Source organism: Mustela nivalis (genome assembly GCF_964662115.1).
Source record: "Mustela nivalis genome assembly, chromosome: 11".
Lineage (NCBI taxonomy): Eukaryota > Metazoa > Chordata > Mammalia > Carnivora > Mustelidae > Mustela > Mustela nivalis.
Genome location: NC_139030.1, coordinates 93,131,036 through 93,154,510, shown reverse-complemented (window position 1 = coordinate 93,154,510; position 23,475 = coordinate 93,131,036). Strand labels below are relative to the sequence as shown.

Below are 23,475 nucleotides of genomic sequence, written 5' to 3'. Positions count from 1 at the left end.
TAAAGACAGAAGATTGTTAGAACTCATTCTTTTGTGAAGAGACCATGGAGAATTGCCTGCTCTGTGGGCTGTGGAATACCTCTGGTTTCTGCCAGTTTCTAAGCTAGATATTTTCTTCGCTTTCCATTTAATTTTAGGAGCAGTCTGATACTTTTTTTCCCCCACATTTTTCTTAATGTAGCCAGAGTCATGTTTTGTGCTGGCACCCAAACAATGTGTATATACACACAAATACACACACACACACAGGTGCACGCACACACACACAGGCACACACACAGTGATACAAACTAGTCGACTATGTAGCTGTATTTGACCTTTTTACCAAACTCCCGAGAAGAACCTGTGTGATGAATTTATAAATCTGATCTGAAGGGGAAAAAAGTCACATCTTAATCTCTTCTGTATCTTTTCCCCACTGCTAAGTACAAAATTTTCTAGATGTTAAAGAGGGGAAGAATGCATCACTCTAAGGTCCTTATGTCTATTTGTAAGTGACACGGTCATTTCTCTTAACCTCCAGGAAATCTTATTTCAAGTTTCAGTTCTTTCTCAGTTCTTTTTATTATCTTTTTTTAAATTTTCCTGTTACAGTCATGATATGGAGGAAATCGTATCTGTTAGCTATCAGTGAAGTGCGATGCAAAATGCTTAATGAGTTACCATTTCCTCAAGCTCATATACTTCAGTAAATGAAAGGGGATGATCAGTCTACTCTGTCTAACCTAATTAAATTTAATTAGTGCTTTTGTTTTTAATTTTTCTCATTCAGGTGGATTTTGCAATTATAAGCACTGGTTTTCTATTGGATGCATCTCAACTATAGCCCATAAATTACTGAAAAGTAGGGGGGAAAAAAGTAAAATAAATCATCAGGTAGTCTTTATGATAGAAGAAATTGTTCAATTTTGGATTGTCAGAACAAAATACATTCATCAACAAGTAATTTTTGTGTGAGGAATGTGGAAGCTCAGCAGTGCAGTCAGGTCAGGAGAGGATGTTAAAAAGAAATGTAAAATTGTGGTCCTTCTTCTTATAGAAACTTGTAATCCAGTCTCATGAAAGGGCATAGGAACTAAATGTTGCTAGGAATTGACCACACTCTCACCTCATCTGAATTAAAACATGGTTTAGTCAAGTACAGTTAGGCATTTTGGCTTGGCTTTTCCTTTTCCTCCCCACACCTTTCTTTCTGACCTTCTGTATATTTTTGTTGTTTCTTGTTTTTTTTTAAATGTGATTTTAACCTTTGACTGACACCCTGACTTGAAAGCCTATTCATTTCCGTACCCCCTTACCCCTCATTCCATGCCACAGACTATGGACATGGCTTTCTTGGAAATCTAAGAAGGACCTACTGACTTGAGGGTGCACGTTGGCATCAAGAGAGTATGTGATAGCATTTCAAAGCACAATTCAAAGTCATAAACTTGCACAAGTTTATTTAGAACAAATCTCTCTATATATCACATAAAATCATTCATATAATCTTTTCATAGTTTAACTTTATGATCATTGTGACAGCATCAATTCCAGCAAAAGCTGTGAGGTTCCTGGCATAGAAGATAAGAAAAGTCAAAAGAACAAGTCAACAAATGCAAACTTTGTCTTCATGTCAAAGTTATTTCTCATGGGGGTGTTTTCCAGGCTTCTTCATGAGCCCTTCAAATTCTCAGGCATACTAGCCAACTAGGATTTGACAGTCCTCTGTCAATTTAGGTGTCTCTGACAAGATACTGCTCAAGGGAATACTGTCCTTCTTAAGGTCCAGAGGTAACTGATAGGATAGATGAAAAAATTCTTAATCAATATGAATGATCCAACCAGTAATAGAAAGCCCAACTCAAACTGGCCTAACTAACAAGGCAATAAATTGACTCCTTGTCCCAGAAGTTTCTTACGTGTCATCTTTTGGGAGCAGCCCTAACACCTGTGGCAATTACCTGTAACTTGTAGCCACAGATTATAGTGCTGTAGATTAAATCATCCCAACTCAAATTATATAGTAATAGGCTAATCATAGAGCCTATAAAAGTACTAGAATAAAATGGAAGTTTTCACTGGGTATCTTTTAAACAAAGGTGGTAGAGATTCATAAAATATTAGTAAGGTGAATTAATCAGTATGGAAAACATACATGGGAGTAAAAGTTTGATTATTGTCCATGGAAGGTCTAAGTAATGATCCCCAGTATTAATCCTCTTTCTTTCTATAATAGAATTCTGTAAGTTTTAGCTGGCATATGGCTTTATAGCTAAGGACTGTACTGCCTAGCCTTTGGCAGTGAGGCATGGCCTCACTAATATTATTCTCACTAATAGATAGAATAAATATTTTGGTAGGGAGTGGGGGTGAGGTAGGGAATGAACGGAAGTGATATGTCCAATTTCTCTTCCTCCTCTCCTTCCTCCTCCCCCTGCTTCTAGCTTCTTTCTCTTTATTCTTTTTAACCCTTCCATGCCAGCTAGGAAATGGCAGCAAAAAAATAAAAACTGCCTCAAGTCTAGAGTTGAAAGCTAAATGTTGAGAGTGGAAGAGCCACCCACCACATTTGGACTAATCATATTGGGATTGTTATGTGAGAGAAAAATAAACTTACATTTTGTTAAATGGGTGGATTTTTTAAAAAAAATGGTAAAGCAGAATTGAAATGCCAATTGCTTTCCTTTATCCTTCCATCTTGGTGTTGCTCAGCCCAGTTCTGTTTGTAAAGCCTCCTTTCAAGTCTCCTTGAAGAATGGACTACTGGATAACTGAACCATGCATTCCCTATTTCTATGATCTGTTGACAATATACCGAAGGAAGACATGTCATTACACTACGACTCTCTGAGCTATAGCCACTTAAGTCTGTTGGTTATCTAACCTATGCAAACTGGTCAGGTTTATTCTCCTGGGAATTAGGAATTCTGACAAGAGAAAGGCAGAGGTTGGTGGCTGAATTATATTATTGGACATAAACCAGATGAAGTCAGAAACTCCTATACTGAAGTCTCCTAAGCTCTACTTCGTTATGCTTTTCTTGATCAGATTGTTCGAATGTTTCCTTTGCCTTTAGTAATCTATTCCTATATACTTAGAATCATGTGTTTGTTTTTTTTAAATAAAAATTTTAGTTTGGACATTTTAACAATGTTTATTCTTCTGATCCATGAGCATGAAATGCTCTTTCATCTTTTTGTGTCTTCTTCAATTTCTTTCATGAGTGTTCTGTAGTTTCTTGAGTAAAGATACTTTACTTCTTTGGTTAGGTTTACTCCCAGGTATCTTATGGTTCTTAGTGCTACAGTAAATGGAATTAATTCTCTAATTTCCCTTTCTATGTTTTTGTTGTTAGTGTATAAGAAAGCAAAAGATTTCTGTACATTGATTTTGTATCCTGCCACATTACTGAATTGCTGTATGAGTTCTTATAGTATGGGGGTGGAGTCTTCGAGTTTTCCATATAAAGTGTCATGTCATCTGTAAAGAGAGAGAGTTTGACTTCTTCATTCCCAATTGAATACCTTTTATTTTTGTTGTCTACTGTTGCTAGGACTTTTAGTACCATGTTGAACGACAGTGGTGAGAGTGGACATCCTTCTTGTGTTCCTGATCTCAAAGGGAAGGCTGTCAGCTTTTCCCCATTGAGGATGATATTCACTGTGGGTTTTTCATAGATAGATTTTATCAAGTTGAGGAATTGGGTGAGGAATTTTTGTGCTTTCTGGTACTATGAGATGTTTCAGGTTCATGTTGCACATTTCCTGCCCCAGTCCTAGAATCGGTCATTTCTCTAAGGAACCCTAGTTCCTTTTGGGGGGGGGGTATAGTATTAGAAACTAACATCTGGGTACTAGATGTGCACATTACTGATGGGATATCACTGTTTCCAGGCCCTTCCAGCTGTCAGAGCAAAGAGGCATGTGTATATACTAGCCCATGTGCATGCACATTTCTACAAATATTTCTGTATAAAATCATCTGTATCTGTATTAAGCGGAATATGAATTTATACTGATGTGTCCACCTCTAAATCCATTACAACATGGCTCATTCTATCTTCTTTCCTTTGATTACCTATAATGTTTTATTCTAACAGTGGAAAATCTGGCTCTCCCACCTGCCATGCATTTATTTAATTATTCAATTTCATTACACATGCATTTCAATATCAGAATGGTAAACCTGTATCCCCAATGGAAAATTATTTTATAAACTAGAGTATAGTCCTTATGTACAGTTTGTTTTGCCTTTAGTCTTATAGACTGCTCATTTCCAAAGTTACTTGGATTAGCACCTTTCCCCCCAGTCATGTCAGTGGTGGTCTCATGTATTTATAGTATACTTAGATTATTTTGTCATATTCTGAATTCCTTCTGGGATTTCCTGTTATTATTATGTATTTTTAAAAATATTGCTAGAGCCAGTTTGAATTCATTTCGTTAATTATAGCCAATCCAAATTTAACACACTGTACAATAAAATCTATGGGGAAGTAGGGTTTGCAATAGTAGACAAATCCACATCAATCCCAAAGGATGCCTTTGTGTGAATTAGAAAGAGACTTCCCACCCCATTACAGTTTACTTCCCCTCCCTTCTGCCAAAAAAAATTGTTGGAATAAACTACAAATAGAGGGAGACCGTGACATGAAAAGTGTACCTTGTACAACTTGACCAACATTACCAAGTGACTCTAATCCATGTTCCAGGTAGCAGAATAACTAAGTGGGTAGAGAATTGTTTGGTACAAATATGCAATGGTGCCCACCTGGAAGTGAGAGGAATGTCCATCTGTGGGCCACAGAGATGACACTATGATAGAGAACATCTCCAGACATTCAGGTTCAGGAAAGTTCAAGTCTCAGGAAGGAGTTTAGGCAGCATGAAGAGTAAGAGATAGAGCAGCTCCACGGGACTGAGAACCAGGATAGGAGTAAGGTCGGTAGAGTCAGGACACACCAGATGTTTGTCTCATGAAAAGAAAGAGATTGTGAGACTCAAGAATAAATTCAAAGTAGCACTGATGTTATCGCACTGTATGTTGACTAATTGGAATTTAAATAAAAACTTAAAGAAACTGCAGTGGCACCTGAATGGCTTAGTGGGTTAAATGTTTGCTTCTGGCTCAGGTCATGATGCCAGGGTCCTAGGATTGAGCTCTACATTGGGCTCCCTCCTCAATGGGGAGTCTGCTTCTCCCGCTCCTCTGCTGCCTCCCCTGCTCGTGGTCTCTCACGAGCACACACTCTCTCTCAAATAAATAAACAAAATATTTTTTAAAAAGGTAGCACTCACATAAAGGCTTAGTGGAGGCTCTGCCTAGAGCTCTTTACATCTCTCATCATGGAGAATATCTAGAGCAACTTGTTAATGTATATATATTACCCATTCATGTTTTTTTCTATCATTTACACAATTATTTTAAAAATATTTTTTATTTTATTTTAATCATTTTAAATATTAAATTAATTGCCAATATTTTAAGAAATCAGTAGATGGCATATTTAAAAATGTAGATTTCTGGCCTCTGTTGAGCAACTGGAAAATCTGACCACTTGGACCTGTTTTATTGCTGACAACAATAGGCTGGAGCAGAAGGAATCTGACACCCTGCTTTGCTAGCATCCCCATCATTCTTGCTGTCTTACTCTGGATTGCTGAGTTTGTAATCTCTGTTTTAGAGTCCAAATCTAGGGGTTACAAAGCCTCCAGTATGAAAGTTGAAAGGTCACAGAACCAAGGAACTTGGCAGATCATTATATCCATTCTCCTAGCTTAGCCCTGCAAGGCAGAGTGTGAGAAAGATTGCCTTGTCATGACGAATATGTTCTTTTTCACTAATCATATCTATTTCTCAAGTGTCCATCGTTCTCTAGCTTATTACATTATTTTATGTAACCTAAACTGCATTTATTTCCTGTTTGCTTGTTTTGACAGCTATCTGGTTTATGTTGTTCTGTCTGGTTTATGTTGCTTCCAGGTTCCCACGGCTTATCTGTGCTTTTCAATCTTTTTTAAGATTTTTTTTTTTTTTTATTTAACTATCATAACTGCTCTCATTCTTTCCAATGCAATCAGATGTTTTTCTTCTGAAATTTTTGGGCATTCACTCACATTCATTGGTAAGAAATACGGATCAGAAAACATCAAAGTCTGCTGGAAGGTTTGAAGTCTTCAGGGGGGCACTAGCAAGTTCTGTCCCAAGGGAGGACGGTTCCCCTCAGCATCACTTCCCATGAACTCACGATGGTCATTAGTAACCCCACTTTCTTTTCTATGTACTCATAACCCATTTGTATAATAACTTGTTCTGAACTTTGGCCAGGGAACAATGCCAGTGTAAACAGTCAGGACATACAGTATTCAATAATCTATCTCTTCTTTCTTAAAATCAAGATTTTTGATAGTGTTCAGTATTGTAATACTCTCCTGAATGTTTCTGTAATTTGAAGATTCAAAAAATGATTAACCTTCCCTACAAGTTCTTTCTGTCTCCTAGATTTTATTTTTCCAAAAGAAAATTATCTTCTCATCCATATCATATTTGATTTTAATTATCTCTGATAACGTGTATTCCTACTCTTTCTATGTTGAAAATCATTGTGTATTTTTTAAAAGATAAAAGCAAGATAGAATTTTATTAAATCTACTTTCTGTCTCATGTGACTATTATACTATTATTTGTAAGCTGACTTAAATCCTAGCAAGCTTTTCAATGCAAGATTATTGTCCTCTTACTGTATAGAAGAATCTCACATGAACATTTCATGAGAAAAACTTTGATTTTTGAGTAGCTTAGCTCATTGTACATCATTTGAGTGAAAAAGGAGCAAAATATGAGCTCTTCAGTAATTATTCAATTTCTGTAAAACAAGGACATTTGCACAACTCTGTGTCCCCACAGTTCAGTGTTTAAATTTCTCTTCCAATGCTTACCCTGGTATCCCTTATAGACTTGATAAAACAGCTTTCTCTCTTTCCTTCAATTTTCTACTTAAAGACATTTTGATGAGTCAGCAAATAAATACTCTACCAAACATGTTCTCCCTGTTCTGTTCTCTTTGACATTCTTCCTTTTACTTGCTAAATTTCTTTATTCTGATATAAAACTGATAAGAATTGTGTGATTATTAATATTAACAGTATAATACAAGGATGTTTTTGACTGCCTCAATTTTTCTTTCCTCTAATACACAAACACATGCACACACACACACGAATTCCATGAACTAAACCCTCTTCTTGGGTTTAGCTAAATGGATGGTCACTGCTTTATTCATCCTTTTAGTATGTTCTATCTCCTACTGGCCTATCAGTAGGGTATTACATTGGTGGTTACTAACACTTTAAGGATCATTTGAGAATTTGATGGAAGCTATAAGATTCTCAGAATAATGCACACAGATTAACAAAGTATACTATGTGTGTGGTGGAGAGGATTGGATTTTTGGCTTTCTTGAATAGTGTTTGTGGACCCCACATTAAATACTCTTGCATTAAGGTACCAATCCAAACTTCTTTTGGAGGTATTTTTCACTCTCCTGAGACAGAGGAACACATAGTTTGTGTGCTAGGTAAGTGTTTGCCATCTTTTTGACCTTTTGACCTGTCTCTACAGAACAACCCTGTTGACTGGTAATGTTGGTTAGCCAGACCAGTACTGGTGGTTTGTAATGACTGGTATGAATACAGTCTTCTTTCTTTTCCTCAAAAGGATTTCACCTATATGTGTAAAAATAGAGATTCTTGCCTGCTGGGGCCTAAGAAGTCCCTATTTATGTTCAATAGAGAATATGGTCCTATGACTTTCCTACTAACATTCCTACAAAACTTTGAATCTTTGATAAAGAGATGCAGATTTTCTTCTCATGTTCTTCCCTTCATTTTAAGATGGCTTATATTCTGTTCACTCTGTTTCAGCTTCTAGAATTCCTCCTGGCCCCTCTCCCCTCAACTTTCCCTGAATATATATATATATATGTGTGTGTGTGTGTGTGTGTGTGTGTGTGTGTGTGTGTGCAGTCTCAGATCTGTTCATCTGCTCCCATAAACCAGAGAGAATGAAGACATTCTCCAGACACCACCTCACTTCCTCCAACGAGATCAGCAAGTGTATAAGGACGCTACCTTTACCTGTATCCAGCAGGAACACAGATCCTCCCTGTAGGTGAATGGAAGAGTTTCCGTACCTCTTGTACTTGTAGTCGTGGTACTTTGTAAACTTCCCTGGGAAAATCCTCCATAAACATCACAACAAATGGCCCATTTGCTCCTTCTTTTGACATCTGGACTACATGTTTCTGTGTTGATTTACTCCCTTTCCTGTTCGTTTCTGTCAATTCATTAATCATTTGCAATTGGCACTCACAAGAACTAAATGTTTCTTCCTTTCCTTCAGCAAACCCAAAGAAGTCCTTGACTTGTTTTGTAAAATCTTTTGTAGTTAGCATCAAACTGGACATCGAGTGATTTATTTTGGTTTGGGAAAAGATAAGCTTTGTTTCTCAGCTTTAAGTATGATAAAGAAGTGCTTCCCAGCCTGGTCAGTTTGACTAGTGGTAGTAGCATGCTCTTCTCTCACTGAGTTTGAAACTTTGCTCTGGTGAAGCCTATTTAAAGGAATGGAACATGGTTCCTAGTAATGACTCTTACGGGATGTAGTGGGTAAAGCAGGAGACTTTGAAAACAAAGCAGCTTTGTTGTTGTTATTTTTAAAGCACTTGAGTCCATCTGATGGATTTTTAAGCTATCAAGTAGACAGAATGTCAGAAACAGAGAATTTACTGGTCTTCCATGGCTCTGATTTACCCTAGAAGGTGACAGTAAAAACCCTATATAGATGGATCGGCAGGAATACTATGTGGCATCTGGAAAACTCTTTGTTTGAAAAATAATGTTTTCCCCAATACTTATCTTTCTTCATTGATTATCTTTAAATTTTTTTTTTCTTTTTTTTTTTAGATTTTATTTATTTGACAGAGAGAGACTCAGTGAGAGAGGGAACAGAAGCAGGGGGAGTAGGATACGGAGAAGCAGGCTTCCCCATGAGCAGGGAGCCTTAGGAGGGCTCGATCCCAGGACCTTGGGATCATGACATGAGCCAAAGGCAGACAGTTAAGTGACCAAGCCACCCAGGTGCTCCTGATTATCTTTCTTAAAGTGACTGGCCAAATTAGAATATAGGATTTTTATTTATTTATTTTTATTTTATTTTTTATTTTTTTAAAGATTTTATTTATTTTACAGACAGATCACAAGTAGACAGAGAGGCAGGCGGAGGGAGAGGGAGAAGCAGGCTCCCCACTGAGCAGAGAGCCCGATGTGGGGCTCAATCCCAGGACTCTGGGATCATGACCTGAGCCGACGGCAGAGGCTTTAACCCACTGAGCCACCCAGGCGCCCTAGAATATGGGATTTTTAGATAGTGATGCTATACTATCTGTTTATGAATAGAAATGATTTTCACTTTTTAAAATGCCTATTGGACTATATTATTTTAACTTTGGGCTTCTGGGCTTCAAATATCCATAGCTTTCAATGTATATATGCCAAATATAAAAGTAAATTTGCTGACAAGGAAATTGCGATTGATTAAAAATAACATTTTTGCAGGATCAGTATGTGGTTTTGTCATTGATTTTAATGCATGCCAAATTAAGTTACACTGAATTACTGTTGTAATTATTAATAATAATGGTCAGCATAATTATGAAAACTTTCACCCAGACAATCAAAGCATTTTACTCATTTTTTGTCTTAATTAAATACATGGAGAGTTAAGTAATTAGGGGAAATTCAGAAAAACAAAACCAAAAAAAGTGTCTTTACTTATTGATCTTTTGTTTAAAACATTTTCTGAAGACTCTTCATACCAGTGACATCTAAAAAAATTATTTGAATATGTGTTTCTTTTTTTTTTTTTTTTTAAGATTTTATTTATTTATTTGACAGAGATCACAAGTAGGCAGAGAGAGAGGGAGAAGGAGGCTCCCTGCTGAGCAGAGGGTCCAATGAGGTATTGGATCCCAGGGCCCTGAGATCATGACCTGAGCTGAAGGCAGAGGCTTAACCCACTGAGCCACCCAGGAGCCCCTTGGATATGTGTTTCTTGATAAAGATAAAATTTACACAGTTTTGGATTATACTCATAATATTAAAAAGAATCACATATAATAATTAAGACAGAGCTTTTATGAAATACTCATTATCATGGGAGTAAATTCTGACTTGCAAATGTCCCAATAAATCTGGGTAGATGACACCTTTTTTTTCTTTTTCTCCCTCCTTCTCTCTGCTTTTCTCCTTCTTTTTTAATGAAAGCTTTTTTACTTCTATATTGCTTTGTTTTTTGAGAACCCGGGAAGAACTGAAGCAAAATTACTGAATATCCTAATAGGAACTCAATTTGGACATAGAAACTATTACAGATCTCCTAATAAGGCAACTTGCTGGGGAAGTAGTGGCCCCTTTTCTAGTCCTACCAAATACTTTTTGTTCTAGAAAGCACATGAATTCATAGCTGACACTAAACTTACCATGGGTGATGTGCAAATTTGACTTTGAAGAGATAAGAATGTTTTCTCTTATTGGGCAATCACCCTGTTAAAGGTACATAAAGAATTCTCTGTATGTCCAGCTCTGTTAGTAGGTATGCAAATACACATCCATTATTCCCCATTTACCATTCTGAAATTCTAAATCTCAGAAAACTAAAAGATTTCTTTCAAGTCATTTGGCGGCAAACTCTGACCTAAACTGAGCTGAGGTGACTTACAATCTTTTTAAAGCTGTACTTAATTTGAATATTCATACATTTCTCTACAGAATATTAATATGCTTAATTATGGGGTGCTGCCTCAGACCTTGCTAGGGGTATGAAATATGCAGGCTATGCTGTATATTACCTTTCTAAGATCTGAGTAATTCTGAATTTTGAAATGTGGCCCAAGAATTTTAGTTAAGGGACTGCAGACCTGTGCTACCATCATTACAAATCATTTGGCAAAATGCTTTATAATCAATTCTTCAGTAGTTTTTTTTTTTATACCATGATTTCATACTATGATCGATTACTTGTTTGGCATACAAAATTTCTAAGAGTAAAATGTATTTTTTGAAATGACTTTCTATTGAATATTTATTATGTCAGTGTTCCCACTAACTATGTTTTATGTATGTATATTATACAAATTAGAAGAGTGAGATAAAGCAATGTGCCCAGAATCCTGTCAATAGTAAGTGTCAGGGCCAGGTTTTGAAATCAGGTATTTATAACACTAGAGCCTAAACTGTCGATGGGAGTTTATATTATTATTACCTTCCTTCTTACTCTGCTATTGCTTCTGTGGTTAGAAAAAAGGAAGAAAACCGAAACAAGTAAAAAACAGTTATATGGGGTTTAATTCCTATAAAAAAACAACAGCCTTATGAGGCATTGATATTCCTAATAGGCAGATAGAGAAACTGTGTCTCAGTGAGGTCAGGGAACTAGCCCACTAACCCAAGGGCTACATGACAAATAACTGATTGAGATAGATTTTGAACCCAGACAGATTGGTATTATGCTCTTAAGTATTATCTCAAATATAAACCTTTTGGAACTGCTTCTGTGTTAACCTTGTAAGTGCTTAGTTCTTTGCTCATAGTCTCCATTTTCTAGAAGTTTCTACTGGAAAATTATTGACAAAATGGCAGTCTTGTGAAGATGCAGGGTTTGTTTGAACTGTATTATGTGCAGTGTTTCTCATTTTTTTTTTTGAAAGCCCCATTAGAATCCAGCTGATCTAAGACTATATGTAATTAAGAGAACCAATAAATACTAGTAATACTGGTGGATTGATTATTTATCATAATATTTTTTCTTAATGCACAGTCATTTTTGATGTAAACTTTCTTATCCTACCATTGATAATTGCTAGTAAATCAGAGCAGATGACTGCTACATGAATGCTTCTGCAGTGACGTTCATAAATTGTATTTACAACTGCCAATTGAAAGTACCAATGTGGGGACTAAACCGGTGTCTAATGAAGTTAATGAAGTTAACTGATTCTGATCAATTAAATAAATGGTGATAAGATAACATGATGAGTCATGTGATCATATGGAAAACATAACTTTCCATGGATGCATAGTTAAGCTAGCTGAATCTCTGTCTTCCAACAAAGAAGTCTTTTGCTTTGTTTAGTTATTGTGAGGATGAGTATTTGATGATCTTAGAAATTCTGACCAGAATAGCGGCAAAGTCTAGGGAGAAGCTACAAATAGATACACTGAAGAATTTTCACAACAGTTAGCTGAAATTATTACTGGAGATGCTATTGCTTACTTACTTCAAGTATTTAACTGTCTATAAAATAAGAAATTATTGAAGAGGAAATGACAGCCACAGACTCTTCTCCAGTCCCAGAACTCATCATCCAAATGATTTTAGGGACATTCATGAAAATCAAATTGACAATGAAATTTTTGAGACAGATGATGATAATTTTGAGTATAGTTTAAAGATCCTTAGATTATTAGCATATATAACTGGTGAGAAAGACATGTATTATTTTTCTCTGTATTAAACTGCTACTGTTATATATAGCATGTTACCAGTTTTTATAACAATTGGTTTAGTTTTAGGCAGTTAATGCTAAAAATATATACTTGTTTTATATTTAATGTTAGATACTTTATTATATTTATATAGGTTTATGTCAGAAATTCAACATATATTACTGAAATAACAATATAAACTGTTCCCTTGTAGTACCTCAAATTGAGATGCCTATCTAGAAATCAACGGTCTTAAATAGAAACTTCTCTGTTTAGAGATTTCATGATCCTGTATTTTACCATGAATTGATGAGGGTTCTATTATACTGAAATAAAAAGGACAGTAGTAACTCAAACCTCAAGAGAATCTCACGAGACAATATCAAAATGTGGCTTTAGAAGAGAAGAATAAGGAAGAGAGAATAGGTCAAATACTGCCTTGAAATTCTCAACATTCTTTCTCAATGAGTCACAGAGAACAGTAGGCATTGGAAAAGGATCCATTCTATTTACATTTTTTTATTATGTCTAAGAAGGAAATGGTTTATCAGAATGGGTCATTCTTACAACCTACTGCATATGCATAGTCTCCAAACTAATATTATACCATTTATTACTACATACTTAATATGTGTTGTTTTTTTTTTTAGTTTTTGTAACTTTTTATTTTGAAATAATTTCAAACTTTTAGAACAATTGCAACAATTCAAACAATTCTCATTTACTCTTTACCCAGACTCTTCAATTGCTAACATTTACCACATTTGCTTCATCATTTTCAGAATAAATAGGTATGGACACAAACACACATACACACACAATTACTTTTCCTGAGCCCTTTGATAGTATGTTACAGGTATGATGCCACTCTATCCTAAAATACTTTAATGTACATTACTTACTGATAAGAGCACTCTTATATACTAGAGAATGATGACCAAACTCAAGAATATTATATTGGTATAATATTATTGAATCTACAGACTTCATAAAAATTTTACCAATTGTCTTCAGTGTAACATATACCTAAGTATATGTTATGAATATATGTACATATAACATATGTATATGTTATGAATATATGTCCAAATATGGATCTGATTTAGGATCCAGAATCACACATTAAGTTTGGTTGTCATATTACTTTAATCTGGAACAGTTTTGAATATTTGTCTTTCATGAGCCTTATTATTTCTTAAGAGTAAAATTTAGGTATTTTGTAGAATTGAGCTCAATGAGTTTGATATTCCCACATGATTAGATACAATATATGAGGAATATAAAAATCTTTTGAGCAATGAGGAATATATATTTATTTAGGGGACATGTATCTGGTGAGGAAGGCAAGATATTCCATCTCTATTAAACCAGTACTTTAATACACTTTAGTGCTTTATATCAGTTTTTATATGAAATGTTTGCTTTTAAGAAATTAATGTTTCTAAAAACAGTTGTGTATTATCTTTTTAATGTTTGATATTTTTATAAGATCTAAACACATGTGTTACAGGTGTGATATGTCCTTAGTGCGGCATATCAGCAGGTATATGATGTTGATTTGTCCCATTACTAGTGATATTAACTTTGAACACTAGGTTAAAGTGGACTTTGCTTAGTTTCTCCTTCAGAAAGTGTTTTTTTTTTTTTTGTCTTCTTTGTAATTACCAAGTAACTTGGAAGATACTTTAGAGCTATGTAAACAGTTTGCTTTTCATCAACCTTTCAACCACTAGTTTTGTCATCCAAAGATGATTCTTATATAATTGACTCACTATAATTGACTCATGGTTTGTCTCCCCCTCCAATTTCCCCCAACTCAATTCTCTCCATCTCCCAATGTCCTCCATGTTTTTCTTATGCTCCACAATTAAGTGAAACCATATGATAGTTGACTCTCTCTGCTTGACTTATTTCACTCAGCATAATCTCTTCCAGTCTCGTCCATGTTGCTACAAAAGTTGGGTATTCATCCTTTCTGATGGAGGCATAATACTCCATTGTATAAATGGACAATATCTTTTTCAAGATCAAGTTTCTGCACAGCAAAGGAAACAGTCAAGAAAACAAAGAGGCAACCCACAGAATGGGAGAAGATATTTGCAAATGACACTACAGACAAAGGGCTGATACCCAAGATCTATAAAGAACTCTTCAAACTCAACACGCACATTAGGGAGATTCAAATCAAAACCACATTGAGATACTACCTTATACCAGTTAGAATGGCCACAGTCAACAAGACAGGAAACAACAAGTGTTGGAGAGGATGTGGAGAAAGAGGAACCCTCTTACACTGTTGGTGGGAATGCAAGTTGGTGCAGCCACTTTGGAAAACAGTGTGGAAATTCCTTATATTCTTTTGTAACTTCACCATTGTTGCTACATTAGTCAGCTGGATTCTACTATAAGGAAGAGATCTGCTTCACTTCTCTTTGTTTATTATATTTGTATCAGCATAGATACATGGATTCTTTTGTTAAATCAAATTGAGGTATAATTTACATATATAAATGCATTCATTTTTAGAGTGCAATTCAGTGAGTTCTGGTAAGTATGAATATCCATGCAACCACCATACCATCAAATTATAGAACAGTTCCATCACTCCAAAAAATTTCCTCATGCCCTTTGCAGTGAATCTCTAGCATCACCCTCAAACCCAGGCAAACAATGACCTGCTGCCTACATCTATAGATTAGAGTTCCCTTTTATTTTGTGTCTGGCTTCTTTCAGGTAACCTAATGTTTTTTACATTCATCCATATCATTGCATATATAAGTTGTTTGCTCCTTTTTATTGCTTTTTATTAATTTTCGTATGTATAGACATGTGAAAATTCTATTGAACAGTACTGTTTTCACTCATTAATTTTTGCATTTTATTATTTCTTTCCTGTGGTTTTCTTTGGTTTATTTTATTGTTGTTTTCTTGCCTTTAATTGGAGAATTTAATTTATTTAGTTTGTTTTTCTATTTTAATTGACATGAGTTTCAGTTTATGAATTTTCATCTGATTATTGTTTTCAGTATAGCCCAGAGGTTATAATACATAAAATTGTCATTATTATTACTTTTGAGAAATCCTATCATTCTGGTTTGTTTTTGCCTTTGCAAGAGTTGTTCAGTATGTTTTTTTTTTAATTTCTATATAGAAAGGACTGTAAAACTTTTGTTATTAATTTCTAGTTTTATTTTGTTTAGAACAGAGTATTTGTAATATTTCTAGTTTATGGAATTCATTGGTGCTTTCTTTATAGCAGCGTATATAATAAAAATTTGTGAATATTTCCTGTGTTGTTAAAAAGGATTTTTCTCTGCTGTAAAGGTATAAAGTTGAAAGATTTTATTTATTTGTCAGAGAGAAAGAGGGAACAAGCAGGAGGAGTGGCAGGCAGAGGGAAAAGCAGGTTTCTGGCTGAGCAAGGAGCCCAATGTGGGAGTTGATTCGCAGGACCCTAGGATCATGACCGGAGCCAGCAGGCACTTAACCAACTGAGCCACCCAGGTGTCCCAAAGGTATAAAGTTCAGATACATACAATACACACACAATCTAGGTTATTGATTATATTGTTTACATTCTATATTCATGCTTATGTTTTGTGCCCTTAACTTGTTCTGGTATTAAAAGTAGTATGTCAGGGGCCCCTGGGTGGCTTAATCAGTTAAACATCCAGCTCTTGATTTCAGTTCAGGTCATGATCTTAGGGTTATGAGCTAGAGCCCCACACTGGGCTCCATGCTTAGTGCAGAATCTGCTTGAGAGTCTTTCTTTTTCCCTCTGCCCCTCCACTGTTTTTCTCTCTTTCTTTCTCAAATAAATAAAATATTTTTTTAAAACAGTATGTTAAAATCTTCTACTAATGTATGTTTCTTTTTTTTCTTCTTCTTTTATTTATTTTCAGCATAACAGGATTCATTATTTTTGCATCACACCCAGTGCTCCATGCAATCCGTGCCCTCTCTAATACCTACCACCTGGTTCCCCCAACCTCTCACCCCCCCACACACTTCAAACCCCTCAGATTGTTTTTCAGAGTCCATAGTTTCTTATGTATGTTTCTTATCATCTTCTGCAGTTTTTACTTCTTAACCATGGTCACTGTGTTGTTTGGTGTACACTAACAACTGTTTCAACTTTATTGTGATTTTTAACAATTGAGAACAAATTGTTCTCTTTTATTATATTCACTTTTGTCTTGAATTGAACTTTGATATCAATATTTTAAACTCTCTGTTTTAAAGAGAACAATATATTTATATTTCATAAATATAAATTTTTTATATTTAAGGCTATAGCAATTTTCTGTGATTGCCTTTATAATTATACATTTTATGTCCTATTTCTCTGATTTTTAAATTTAACATTTTAATGTCTTTTGTCAGTTTTTAATAATATATTTTGGCTGCTTCTTATTGCCTACACTACCCTAGTCGTCTTATTATATTTCCATTTTATATCTGCTTGTACCACTGACTTTTAGTTGCATTATTTCTACTCTTCAGAACATAAAAATTTTATATATTATTATTCCTCTCTTACCACCACATTTTAAAAAATAGACTTTATTTTTAGGACTGTTTTATGTCTACAGCAAACTTGAGCACAAAGCACAGATGCCCCATTTATTCCTGATCCTACTATCAAAAGTCTCACCTGTGAGAATAATACATTTGTTGCTATCATGAACCTACATTGACACATTATTATCATGACATAAGTTTCACTCCTGATGGCTTTTGACAAATGTATAATAGCATGTATCTACCATTATAGTATCATACAAAGTCATTTCACTGCCCTACAAATACTCTATGCTCTATTCATCCCTCCCTTCCCCCTAACTCTTGGCAACTACTGATCATTTTACCATCTCCATGGTTTTGCCTTTACCAGAATGTCATTTGGTTGGAATCATACAGTATGAAGCCTTTTCAGATTTTCCTCTTCCACTTAGTAATATGCATTTAAGGTTCTTCCATGTCTTTTTATGGTTTGATTGTTTATTTATTTATTTATTTATTCATTTATTTAATGTTGAATAATATTCCTTTAGCTAGATAAACCACAGTTTATATATTTGTGAACCTACTGAGAAACATCATTGCTTCTAACTTTTGAGAATTATGAATACAGCTTCCATAATCTTGTGTCTAGGTTTTGTGTGGACTTAGGTTTAATCATATGGGTAAATACAAATGATTGCTGGATCATAGGGTAAGTGTATGTTTAATTTTGTAAGAAATTGCCAAACTGCTTTCCAAAATGGCTGTACCACTTGCATCTTCACTAGTAAGGAATGATGAGAGTTCCTGTTGTTCCATATGCTTGCCAACATTTGTTGTCATCAGTGTTTTGGATTTTGTCCATTCTGAGCATGTAATGGTATTTCATTGTTGTTTTAGTTTGCAATTCCCAAATGACATATGATATGGAGCATCTTTTTATATTCTTCCTTGCTACCTATATATCTTCTTTGGTAAAGTGTCCATTCAGGTCTTCCAGCTTTCTTTTAATTGGGTTATTCCTTTTCTTATCGTTGAGTTTTCAGAGTTCTTTGTATATTTTAGGTAACAGTTCTTTATCAGATAATTTGTTTTCTGATATTTTCTGCCTCTCTGTACTTATGTTCTCCTCTTGACATTATCTTTCACAGAGCAAAAGTTTTTAATTTTAACAGTCTAGCTTTTCAGTCATTTCTTTCATGAACTGTATTTTTGGTATTATATCTGAATATTCTTCTCCATAACTAAGGTCATCATTTTCTCCTATCCGATCTCCTAGGAGTTTTATAGTTTTGTATTTTAACATTTAAATCTGTGATCCATTTTGAGTTAATTATTGTGAAGTGTGTAAAGTCTGTGTCTAGATTCATTTTTATTTTTTTTTCCTGCAAGTGAATGCTCAATTGTTCAAAACTATTTGCTGAAAAGATTATCTTCGCTCCATCGTACTGCCTTTGGTCTTTTGTAAAAGATCAGTTGATTCTGTTTATATGGTTTATTTCAGACTTTCTGTTAAGTTGCATAGATCTATTTTCTTGTTCTCTTAGCAATACCACAGTCAATTACTTTATAATAAGTTCTGGAACCTTGAGGATTCTCCAACTTTGTTCTTTTTCTTCAATATTATGTTGGCTATTCTGGGGCATTTGCCTTTTTATATAAACTTTAGACTAAGTTTGTCAGTATCTACAAAGTAACTTGATTTTTTTTTTTATTGTGATTATGTTAAATCTGTAGATCAAATTGAAAAGAACTAATATCTTGACAATATTGAGGTGTTTTATCTGTAAACAGGGAATATCTCTCCATTTACTTAGTTCTTTGATTTCTTTCATCAGGGTTTTGTAATTTTCCCCATATAGCTCTTATACATATTTTGTTAGACTTACAACTATTTCATGTTTTGATATTAATGTAAATTGTATTAATTTCAAATTCTACTTGTTTATTGCTAAACATGATCAACTCTTGTATATTAGCCTTGAATCTTGCAACTTTACACGAATTGCTTATTAATTTCAGGAATGTTTTGTCAATTCTTTGAATTTTCTACATGGATGAACATACTCTCTGCAACAAAAGACAGCTTTATTTTTCCTTCCTATTCTGCTTCCTCAAAGATAGTTTCTATTACCTTCTGTGAATCAGCCACACTTTTTGTTTCTTTGTATGTTTTCTACTTTTTTGGTTGACAACTTGATATTTGAATATAATCATGTGGTATCTGAAGAAATTAGATTCTTTTCCTCCTCAAGGTTTATGTTGCTTATTGTGTGTAGGCTGTACATATTTACTTTTTAGTGACTTTCTAACCTACTTTTGTAAAGTCTGTCTTTTTTGTCATGGTGAGCTCTGAAGTTTGTTTTTCTGTTCTTTTAGCATATATTCAGCTACTATTTTTGACAAAGACTTTCTTGAAGGCCCAGAGACCAAAAAATTAAAGAAGTTTTAAAAAAAGGAAAATAAAACTCTTAATCTTTGCAGGTTGGATCTCCTTCAGTGCTTGGTCAGGTCACTTACCAGTTTGTTTTCGCCTTACCTTGGTGCTCAACCTGAGCCTTAAGGATAGCTAGAAGTTGAAATCTTAGGGTCTTCTCAAGTCTTTTCTGAGCATGCATTTTTGCCCTCCAGTGTACACATATGTGCTTTTGGATGCACTCATTTCCCAAAGGGACTCTCTCTAGGACTGTCCCCCAGTTTCTTCCCCCATACTTTCCATGTCTATTGTTGGCCTCATTTGCTCATTTGCCTACAATGTTTACTGGGAAGCCCTTGGCATTGCCTCTTTTCTTTCCTGAGCACATTCTAAGTTAGGCAAAACCTGCTTTCTTCCACGACTCAGGTAAGTTAAAATAGACTGACACAATTCTCTGAGAATAAGATCTGATTCATTCCCTCTAGAACCCAGGACCAAGGTCTCTCACTGTTGAGTGTGGGCTGTGTCTCACTGAGCTGTGAAGGCAGGTGGGACAAGAATAAGTAAAAGTGTTGTCAAGTTTTCTGACCTATTTTAAGTTGTATTTTTCTTGATTAAGGGTTCTGTATGTTTTGAAATCCTATGACTTCTTTTTTTCAGAATTCTTACCAAGTTGTTTCTTATAGTTAGGTTTCATTTTTCAATAATTCTGTGGAGGGATGGGCCCTTGGAGTACCATCTCTGTCATTTTTGCTGACATCACTATGTAAATTTTTAAGTTACTGTTCTGATGTAGTATGACTCCTTTTTTGCTTTCTTTCTTTCTTTCTTTCTTTCTTTCTTTCTTTCTTTCTTTCTTTTTTAATTCTCTGTGGGAGTATGTTTTATCTCCATCCCCTCTTCTCTCTTTTGGACTATCTTTCCAAATCTCACTAACTCCCTACAAAAGACTGTGACAGGGGTTCAAAAATTGTGACAGGGATTCTGGTGGAAATTGATATTTATTTTTCTACTTTTAGTTAATCTAAGTTTGTTATGTTCTCTGTCTTCCACTTTTTTTTTTTTTTTTAAAGATCTCATTTATTTATTTGACAAAAAAGAGAGAGAGCACAAGCAGGGGAAGCAGCAGAGGGAGAGGTAGAAGCAGGCTCTCTACTGAGCAAGAAGCCCAATGCAAGGCTTGATCTCAGGATCCTGGGATCATGACCTGAGCCACAGGCAGACACATAACTGACTGAGTCACCCAGGTGCCCCACTGTCTTCCACTTCTGCTGAAAACATAGAATTCATGTGGTTTCATTTGTTCTTTTTGTTGATCTGTATAGTTTTTGGAGGATGTATGGAGAGACTTGGGTTTAGGCAGCTACTATTATCTTCATTACCTAGAAATTTCTTTACTATATGTTTTATTGGGTATGATTGTGAGAGTGGTGATGTCATTTTTATTCAAATTGGGTTATCACTGATTACTGTATTAACAGGTAGTTAATAGTTACTGAGCATATCTTAACTGTTAAATCCTGTGTTGTGTTTCGTTTTACAAGTGTGGAGAGACTGACAGTATCCTGAAGGATTTGCATTCTAGCAAAGAAAGAAACAGATTTTCATATAATGTAGTCATTGCTCTTGTCTTACCACTTTCTATACTCCATTTAAAGGGCAAATATATGTATATATCTCATTTTCATGTTCTTAAGAGGTATTGTCTGCTGGCAAGTGAGAAACTCAAAAACTCTTTGTATAATTCAATAATATGATATATATTTTATAAAATTATTAGTTGGCAGCTGCTACCAGTTGTTGATACCAATCAAAAACAAAAGTACTAGGGAAAGGATGGTTGACTTTCATCTCTAAATCTCCAAGTCATGATATTTCAATTAATTTGTAAATATCTGTTGAGTATCTACTATTCCATGTAAGACCCTATGATGTGTTGATCTTCTGCAGACAAACGATATAAATTAAACAAGACAAAATTACTGCTTTTCATGTACCTGGTTTTAATCAGTGAAGAAAAACACATACACAAATTATTCAAAAAAGGCAAGACTTGAAATAAATGCTATAATAATGCTGTATTTGAGGCATAGGCCAAAAGATATAGGCACAGGGTGAGGTAAGAAGGTTAGATGTCAAATCACTGTGTTATATACCTAAAACTAATGTCATATTGTGTATCAATTATACTTCAATAAAAAAACTAAATAGATAGATAAACACCAAGTCAATCACTAAAGAAAATCAAAGGGTTAGGTGTTAGGGGCTCATCTGGAACCTTAGAAGCAGGAAGGCATTTTCAGAAGCCTTAGGAAATGTTGCACTTGGGGAAAATGTTCATTCTTTTGCATATTTAAACTTTGCTTTGAATATAGTTAACAGTCATGCCAGCTTCCCTGTGAGAGTAAACTTTTCATTTCCAGAGTGAGACAATGACCGAGACAAACAGGGTACAAGAATGAACAATAACACCAACCTTATTAATCGAGCCTCTGAGTATTTCGAAGAGAGCAAGTTAACAGGACTTTTGACTGGATGGCATCCTATAATTGTACTTGTGAAAAAAAATGAAACAATGTTTTCTTTTCCTTTCTAAAAGGGAGGCAGGTGCATAGAAGCCTAGAAGCTATAACTTATGTATATGTCAACTGAAGATTTATTTCTAGATAAAAAATAGCTGGTTTGGCAGCAAGAATTTTAACTGTTGAATCTGTTATGATTCTCGTTTTAATTAGTTGTTTATTGCTTATTTAAAACAGATTGATGATGTTGATTTGAAACAGTTTGTGATCATAACCAAATTGCTTATATAGGATTTTTCCCGATATTTTTCTTAGAAATTGTTCTGCCTGTCGGAGCACTGTGTGTTTGCCTAATTGAAATAAGCCCACCCCAATCCTCTTGCACATGTAAGGTAATATTGCTCAATTAGTTTGCATAATTTTACAACAGGAATTGGATTTATTTTCCGTATTAACTTTCATAAGCTGAATAATAAGCTCCCAGTTTTATGTTTGAGTGTCTGAGAGGTGTAGCACTCTGTTCCCATTAGTTAAGGAAGCTGTATGATAGGAAATTAATCTTCAGTATTGTCTGACTAAGAAATTGCAAGCAAGTGGCCAGAGGTCTGAAGCTGGGACATATCCAGGTTCCCATCACCTACCCATCTAGCCACCGCACACAGCTTTGAATGTTAAAATGCACACTATTGATACTTTAAAATAACATGATATTTGGATTTCTGGCTTTCTTGAAAATTCAGGGTGTCTGGCGATGCTTGGCCTCAGTTCCCAAATGACAAATTCCAACTAGAATGTAGAGATTTTTTATCTCACTTCACATCGGCCACATTCTCCATGTTAACAGTCGGTGCCTTCTGTATTTCTTTATTCTTCCTCACTTTGCTGCCTAGTCATTGTAGGCATTTGAGCTTAAGTGAAATCGTATTTAACCTCTGTCTCAATGCCCAAGTTGCCACACTTTAAACTCTCTTAATTTTTGAACATATAGTAATAGTGATAGCATAAAATATGTTCCATACAGATCAGGCATAATTTTAAGAAATTATTTGGATGGTTTAGCAAGATCCTAGGAATCTTGGCCATGTGTGTTCATGTCTAGAAAATATTAGAAAACAATGAAAAAATGAGACCCTTAAAAGCAGGTGTCTAATTCTATTCACTGTTCTGAAAATTACTCTTTACTACATGACAAAGCTTACTCATTTTGTTACATAAATATTTGGTGGTATATATTTAGTAAATATTGGATAAATAATGTAATTTTAGAAAGAGTAGAAAGCAATTGCATTCATTCCTTTTTGTTCATCTTGGATTTAGTTATACATTGTTTATATATTTTGGTACACTGTGGTTTACCTTTGTATCTTATAAACTGGCAATTATATGTTTGCCAGTATATAATTACTTTCATAGTCAGGAAAAAATTAATTACATATCTATTTGATGTTTGCTTGGTAGAGATAAAGATCTTACCAGTAACTTAACATGGCCCAATCATTATTATTCTTCT

The 23,475-nt window shown here is 34.7% G+C and overlaps 1 long non-coding RNA gene across 3 annotated transcripts in view; it reads left to right on the top strand.

The window, feature by feature from the left end:
• The window catches only part of LOC309844474, an 83,975-nt gene that overhangs the window by 16,948 nt on the left and 43,552 nt on the right, over window positions 1-23,475 (top strand). For 2 of the 3 annotated variants that reach the window (XR_014300724.1, XR_014300726.1), the window contains one exon: window positions 22,281-22,357. The exons of the other annotated variant lie outside the window; for it this stretch is intronic. This is a non-coding gene — a long non-coding RNA (uncharacterized lncRNA). The remainder of the gene's footprint in view (window positions 1-22,280; window positions 22,358-23,475) is intronic. 3 annotated transcript variants of the gene reach the window in all.